The sequence below is a fragment of the Lytechinus variegatus genome, chromosome 17, assembly GCF_018143015.1.
Source record: "Lytechinus variegatus isolate NC3 chromosome 17, Lvar_3.0, whole genome shotgun sequence".
NCBI lineage: Eukaryota > Metazoa > Echinodermata > Echinoidea > Temnopleuroida > Toxopneustidae > Lytechinus > Lytechinus variegatus.
This window is the reverse complement of record NC_054756.1, coordinates 10,370,791-10,379,415: the sequence shown is the minus strand read 5'-3', so window position 1 is coordinate 10,379,415 and position 8,625 is coordinate 10,370,791. Positions and strand designations below refer to the sequence as shown.

At 34.7% G+C, this 8,625-nt stretch overlaps 1 protein-coding gene across 1 annotated transcript in view; it reads left to right on the top strand.

Moving 5' to 3' along the window:
• The first annotated feature begins 218 nt into the window (after window positions 1-218).
• The window catches only part of LOC121431232 (fibrillin-2-like), a 102,156-nt gene continuing 93,749 nt past the window's right edge, over window positions 219-8,625 (top strand). Inside the window, exon 1 of the mRNA XM_041628743.1 lies at window positions 219-318. The gene's annotated coding sequence lies outside the window, so the exon portion shown is untranslated. The remainder of the gene's footprint in view (window positions 319-8,625) is intronic.

The following is an 8,625-nucleotide window of genomic DNA, read 5'->3' as shown; positions in this document are numbered from 1 at the left end:
TATTATTTCTTATCCGATTTTGAAAAAAAAATCGGCATTTTGCTAAGTGAATTCTACCCTATGTATTTGGATATAAATATTTTAAGCCCGGACCATCCCTTTAACATGTTTCTCCCTGGAAAAAACTGCTTTCTAATTCTTTTATAATCTTAGGCCGTTCTCAGACTCTGGTTTATTCAAGTCATATAAAAGCAAGGAATATCAATTTCGGTTGAGTGAGCAATGAATTTTAAACATTTGTTTACAGGAGGGAAGATTCATTTGAGAACTTCGCAGACTTTCCTTCAGAACAGGACCATTTATTTAGGAGATAAGTTGGTAAGCTTGCTTTTTCGTATTTCCATCCTTTTGTGGCATTCATCTTAAAGCCAACCTGTATCTTTTATTTTGACTGTTTTCAGCCAAGTGGAGGAAGAAGGGGGATTGGGGAGGAGAAGAAGAAGAGGAAGAAGAAAAAAAAGAAGAAGAGAAGAAGAAGAAGAAGAAGAAAAGGAAGACGGATAATGAAACTAGTGATCACAATGATAATAATAAATGTGTTAGATTTACATAGGGTAATTTCTAGACATACACCAAGGAAAAAAAGAGAAAAAAATGCTGTCGCCCCATTTGACGGGGTGCTCAATGAAGGTATGTTATGGTTATGACCGCACCTTGTGCCCCCAGGGATCCGAGCCTATAAACGTATTAATGTGAGTGGCTTAACTTTGCGGAATTCATTCATTAATTCATACATTGTTAAATTTATGTACTTGCTATTTTATCATCATTTTCTGTCGGGCATCTTGAGCATCTTATTAAAAACAAACAGGACCAGGACATTTTAAAGACATTTTATCATCATAAAAAAATCTGTTGAATTTAAGGCTTGAAAACTGAACATTTTAACATGCTTAATCACTGTAATCATAGATAGGATGCAATGGTTAATATATATATATTTTAAACAGTTAATGTGAGCGCACAATCCATGACCGAACTTTTTTTTATAAACTGTCATGAAGAGGGGATTTTAACTGTAGTTTGTTGGAATTAATATAGATATATTATAACTCACCTGGATCCGCCTATGAAATAAGGGGGTTACAGTTTTCTTGTTTATTCATGGGCAGAAAATTTCGAAAATTGGTTCGTGTCTATGCGTATTGAAATTCCCGTGTAAATGTACCGTAACTAAACTCCAATGATAGATGGAATGATCATCCCACGGTGTACGTGCGTGGGAAGAAATCATAATTTTGTACTGTACTATAGATTTAGAAACCAAATTTTATATTGTATCTGGCTAATTTGCCAAATTTGTGTGTAACATTACAATTTTATTTTATTGTTGCACTCCCGGGTTTATTGGGGGAGCTATATGCGTTTTTTTTCTAAAGAAATCTGAGAAGTAAAATAAAACCAGAAAAAAAGAAAGAAACGAGGATTTCAACACGAAATGTTGGTCATTTTACATACATTTATCTAATTTGACACACCTACCAGAATTCAAGGGGGTTCTGCCTATGGAAAAAAATACACGCAGCACCCCCTGGGAAAATCTTGGGGGCGCTGAAGCACCCCCGCTTTCCAGGTCCATGTTATTGCAACATACATGGTACCTGTATATAAGCATGCTTTAGCTTTGTTTGACCCACGTGACGTAGACCGATCAAACATAACATTTCCGGACTGTCGGACAGGTCCAGGTCTGTGAAATATACTATAGTTCCACCCCTCTTTTTTTCTTCTTCAGTTTCTCGCGGTCCACCTGGCATGCATGGGAGAGCTTCATGGCCCACCGCTTGAGAAACACTGAGTTAAACAATAGATCTTGATAATCCATTTCCTGTACTCGTAGTTCATCTTTTTTTAGAAATCTGAACCAAATATAGATAATCCGCTGCGCTGACTGAGATACTTCTTTTGAAACATCTTGAAGTATTTAGTGCATACACCGTCGTGATTTGTGACGTCATAGTGCGCTATTCCATCATTGACGTCACGGAATAGCAAATTTTCTTCAGTGGGCGTTTTATTTTCAACATCATTGCAAAATAGTGAGAATATGTTTGGTCACATGATGCTATTAAAACCAATCAGCACACATGGTTCAATAGATGTAGGATAATATGACTTTTCCCATGTCACCCATAGAGTGAGTATTTGGAAAGCAATTGCGGGTCTCCAATCGACGCGTAAACAATAGCGCCGTTATAATAATAAGGATAATGGTGATGATGAAAATAATGATGATAATGATAATAATAACAATAATAATGATGATGATAATAATAATAATAAAAGCGCTTACTCGCCATTTACTAGTCGTGGTATATTCTTATTATCACCCGTATCAGACATATAAGCTGGTCATCTACAAAACCGTATCGCCCTACATTTTCTGAATACCGGAAAGAGATATAGGTATATTGTTTGTATTTTCCTCGGTCTCAATGCGCGTATTGATTTTGCATGCAGAGACGACGCAAAATATACCTTTGTATTTTCTCTGGTCTCACATCCGGGCCGCGAAATTATTTTTCCCACCGCAGTTCTGGAACAATATATGAATATTTACGATTGCATCTTTGGAATACGTTACCACGAATGAATCAGCACCCTTAAATTAATTATCAAACTACCATTAATGACAATACAAAAATCTAGGCTATGGCTAGCCCAGAATAGCTCATTAACTTTATCTCAAATCTGGACCTGGATGCCTTCGGCTGACTAAAATTCCGAACTTTACGTTTACTTACGTTAGAACCCGGTTAGACCGTGGCAATGAGCCATGGTCGCATTGGTTTAATATATGTCTAGTCCGTATATAGAACTAGTACCGCAATCGCCGATTTGGAGCATGGGGAACTAAAAGCTTGATAACTGGTAAAGAAAACGCAGATCGATCTATTGTTGATCAAGACGGGGATCAAGATCGATAGTTAAAGAAGCTAAAGTAGTAGTGTTAAAGAAGTTTATGTAGGATATGTTTTGCTCACTGACGTTGATTTGTGCCTGGCGTTAGAATACGTTCCATGCTGATACAGAGTAGATCAGAGTCTATCGATATCTAGAGACTAGACTAGATCTCAGATAAATTTATTTAGATCTATGACTGGTTCTGTATACGGACTAGACCTATCAAACCAAGCAAATTGGTCTAACCCAATGAAACGTAAAATTCGGAATTAACCGCCAGTTCGAAGTTAACCATGTCATTAGTCGGCTAGGCATAAGACAGGTCCAGATTCGAGGTAAAGTTCATGTGCTAGACTGAGCTAGCCCTAGCATAACTTATAAGCTAGCTCTAGTCTAGCATTTTGTCTTGTCATTAGTGGCAGATAATTTGAAAAGTGTTTAAGAATTGGATCTAGATATAGACCTAAGCCTATAAGGTCTATGTAACTAATGTAAAGGTACAAGTACTAGTAACTTGAGGATGCTGATTCAATCGTGGCGATGGCAACGTGAACGCCATAACGACCTCACAGATCGAGGCACTGACAATTAATTTTGTAAAGATCCACGCGCATGCGTACTCTTATTCCATATTCCAAAGACCCAAGTCATGAATATTCATGTTTTGTTCCAGAACTGCGGTGGGAACATAGAGATGTATATTATTGACACTAGAGTAATCGCTCGCATTGACGCGCGCGTAATGCGGCTGTGATTCCATGTATTGCGCATCCGCCATCTTAAAGAGGGCAAGAGCGCGGATTTATAACACACGATTCTATGTAGTAGACCGGCCAAACCTCAAAAAGTGCTCTAGATAAGGATTCGACGGCAAAATTTGTTAATGCTTGGCATCCCAGCTAATAGTCTTGCAAAAATACCCAGGAATAACGTACGGGCGGATGCCAAGCGCAATTTTGCGTGAAAGTGTCATTTTTAGCGTAAAATCTGAAAGACTGTCGAAAATCACGCATTTTGATATTTTGACGGATTATCATCATATTTTTTATTATCTTTGATATGAAATTATTTTTATCCAGAATTTCAAATTATAAGTCTACTAAATATGCATTTCAAATTTGAATATTACACACACACATATGGCACAGGGAAACATAAAACCGCGATTTCCTCGAAATAAAAGTTTGTGAAAACTATCAATAGTTTGAAGTTTTTTTACGCAACATAAATTCTTCGATTTAAATGCGTTAATCCATCGAATGTATAGTAAATGTCCTAGTGCCACAAATATTAAAAGAATTTTCAAGTAAGATGGTAGATATCTCATTTTATGTTATCCGAAAGGAGACAATGTGCATTTTACCAGGTGCGCATTTTGAAAGAAAAATTGAAAATACCGTACATTATGTACATAATTACATGTATAAGTACATACTAAAGCGAGTTTTTATTTACATGTATAAGTCCATAATAAAGCGAGTTTTTAATTGGATAGCACAATTTGTCAATTCCTTGCATCCCAGCTAAAAGTCTTGCGGAAATACTGAGGAATAGCGTACGGGCGGATGCCAAGTGCACTTTTGCGTGAAAGTATCATTTTTAGCGTAAAATCTGAAAGACTGTCGAAAATCACGCTTTTTGATATTTTGACGGATTATCATCATATTTTTTATTATCTTTGATATGGAATTGTTTTTATTCAGAGTTTCAAATTATAAGTCTACTAAATATGCATTTCAAATTTGAATATTACACACACATATATGGCACAGGGAAACACAAAACCGCGATTTACTCAAAATAAAGGTTTGTAAAAATTATTTATGGTATAATGTTTGTGTTCCGCATCTCAATTTCGTCAAGATTTCGTGCTAACCGAATAAATACTTAATAATTGTTGTCATGTCACATATAGTGAAAACAGATACTGAAATAAGATGCAAGATATATATCATTTTATGTTATATATGCGAAATATAACAATGCACATTATTTTATCAGATGCGCATTTCTGATAAAAAAATAAACAGCGCACAATATTACATCGATATTGCACATATCTTATATCAGTGCGATACTCGGCATGATATTATATAGGATTATGTTTGCTTTTGTAGAGTTCGATCTTCTTGCTATTTCCACGAATGAATTGGTGCTGAACTTAAATCTACCTGTGGCGATATTCAGAAATAGGTCTGATATTTAATTTGCCGTTACCATGGTAGCATTAATTTTACAGGAATATCTATATCCAAAATCATAGAAAACATACATGTATGAATAAAGCGATTGAATTAGCATTTTTAAACCACTCTGTCAATCTACATTTTACTTCAGTTATTTGATTATCAAAGTATATTTAAAAATGGCCGTTGCACGGCAGTACCTATTTTTTTGTCTCGCCGGCATAGCAGAGCAGGACTAAAGGAGCCACTTCTCCGGTGGAGGTGACGGTAGTTTTGATATAACAGCGTCATATCAACCTTGAAATCTTAACCAAAGTTACATTTTTCAAAATGTCATTATAACTTTGAACGTATAGAAAAAAATTAATGACACTTTAATTTTAAGGACACTTTAATATTCATGTATTACTGATCGTCTTGCATAAGTTTTAGATCACACGATTAAGGTCAAAAGTCATTTAGAGTCACTGAACTTTGGCCATATGGGGATATTTTTTTGAATGTCATCATAACTTTTTATTTTTATTGATCCAGTTAAAGATTACACTTGAACATAAGGGTATTTAAGTATCATCGATCATTTTGCACATATTTCAGTTCACATGATCAAGGTCATACGTTATTTTGGTTCGATGAGCTATGGATGGCGTTTTTTTTTATTTATTAATTTCAGTTGTTTCCAATGTCCTGCTGCTATAATTATGTTAAAATATGAATAATAAATGTTATTTGGTCTTTTGCATTGCAAATTATAATTTTCATTCAATTCATTTTACTTCATCAAAGTTTTTTGCATTTGCTATTATCACAGGTCCATGTTGTTATATATCCTGGTCTAAGACGGGGGCCGGACAACCCGACCCTGGGCAGCCCTGGACATACCAATGCCCTTTTGGGAAATGCAGTTGTACGACCATCTATATTACAATATCTGCGCTGGGCGCTGGTCATTAGCCTTTAGATTTGTTTGTCATAATGGTCGTGCGATTGCATTTCCCAAAATGGCAATACACTGTGATGAAATGAGCTTTAAGATTTGAAATGTGAACTTTAAAGGACAAGTCAACCACAACATAAAATTGATTTGATTGAAAAGAGAAAAAAAATCCAATAAGCATTACACTGAAAATTGACAGAGTTGTTTAAAAATGCTAGTTCAATCGCTTTATTCATACATGTATGTTTTCTATGATTTTGGATATAGATATTCCTGTAAAATTAATGCTACCATGGTAACGGCAAATTAAATATCAGACCTATTTCTGAATATCGCCACAGGTAGATTTAAGTTCAGCACCAATTCATTCGTGGAAATAGCAAGAAGATCGAACTCTACAAAAGCAAACATAATCCTATATAATATCATGCCAAGTATCGCACTGATATGAGATATGTGCAATATCGATGTAATATTGTGCGCTGTTTATTTTTTTATCAAAAATGTGCATCTGATAAAATAATGTGCATTGTTATATTTCGCATATATAACATAAAATGATATATATCTTGCATCTTATTTCAGTATTTGTTTTCACTATATGTGACATGACAACAATTATTAAGTATTTATTCGGTTAGCACGAAATCTTGACGAAATTGAGATGCGGAACACAAACATTATACCATAAATAATTTTTACAAACCTTTATTTTGAGTAAATCGCGGTTTTATGTTTCCCTGTGCCATATGTGTGTGTGTAATATTCAAATTTGAAATGCATATTTAGTAGACTTATAATTTGAAACTCTAAATAAAAACAATTCCATATCAAAGATAATCAAAAATATGATGATAATCCGTCAAAATATCAAAATGCGTGATTTTCGACAGTCTTTCAGATTTTACGCTAAAAATGATACTTTCACGCAAAAGTGCGGATGGCATCCGCCCGTACGCTATTCCTCAGTATTTCCGCAAGACTTTTAGCTGGGATGCAAGGAATTGACAAATTGTGCTATCCAATTAAAAACTCGCTTTAATATGGACTTATACATGTAAATAAAAACTCGCTTTAGTATGTACTTATACATGTAATTATGTACATAATGTACAGTATTTTCAATTTTTCTTTCAAAAGCGCACCTGGTAAAATGCACATTGTCTCCTTTTGGATAACATAAAATGAGATATCTACCATATTACTTGAAAATTCTTTTAATATTTGTGGCACTAGGACATTTACTATACATTCGATGGATAAACGCATTTAAATCGAAGAATTTATGTTGCGTAAAAAAACTTCAAACTATTGATAGTTTTCACAAACTTTTATTTCGAGGAAATCGCGGTTTTATGTTTCCCTGTGCCATATGTGTGTGTGTAATATTCAAATTTGAAATGCATATATAGTAGACTTATAATTTGAAATTCTGAATAAAAATAATTTCATATCAAAGATAATCAAAAATATGATGATAATCCGTCAAAATATCAAAATGCGTGATTTTCGACAGTCTTTCAGATTTTACGCTAAAAATGACACTTTCACGCAAAATTGCGCTTGGCATCCGCCCGTACGCTATTCCTGGGTATTTTTGCAAAACTTTTGGCTGGCATGCCAAGCATTAGCAAGCATTAACAAATTTTGCCGTCCAAAGTATAAAAAATCGTTTTGGCCGGTCTACTAATGGGAGAATATCACATATTTCACTTTTTTACATTATATTTTCAATTTAATGCTGTATGCAACGTTAAAATCACAAGGCAAAACATTTTTATGTTAAAATATATGATAACCATGCATATTTTATAAAGGAGATGGACTGAACATCCAGAAAACGGGGGAAAAACTACGAGGTCGACTAGTGGTTATTCAATATATAAGCCATCATATAGCATAAACCGTGACAAGGGTGTCGTGTCAGTCTGTCAGATAAGGTCAACTTAACACTTTAGAGTGTTCATATGTTCTCATTATTTGGTGCTCATTTGACACTCAGTGTTCAAGCAATATACTGTGTTGAAACAACACTTAGAGTGTAAAATAAATACCAAATACTCAGAAGTGTTGAAACAACACTTAGAGTGTAAAATAAACACCAAATATTCAGAAGTGTTGAAACAACACCGTGACAGGTGTTGGATAGAAATATTAAAAAAAAATTATTGTTGAAGTTACACTTCACTGGAGTAACTCAACACTGTCTGTTGTTGGGGTATATATTTAAAAAAAATACCCTAGTGTTAAGTTACACCGTCAGGCTGCAGGTGTTGAAGAACTTGAAATCGGACACCAAATGGTGTGAATACGAACCGTGAAACAACACCAAAGCTGGTGTTGGAATTTTCTTTAACACCAATGGGTGATTTAAACTTTCGTTTAGATTTCGTTTCTGCAGGTGTTCGAGGGTGTTAATGAACACCAAATGGTGTCAACTTCATAACATTCTCCGACTCGTGTTCAAATCGAACACCAAGACTGGTGTTGATATATTTTAACATCCTAAATGTTGGTAATCTTAACACCAGTGGCAGTGTAACTCCAACACCAGATGGTGTGGTCCTTTATTGATTGTGGTGTTAAATATAGCTATTA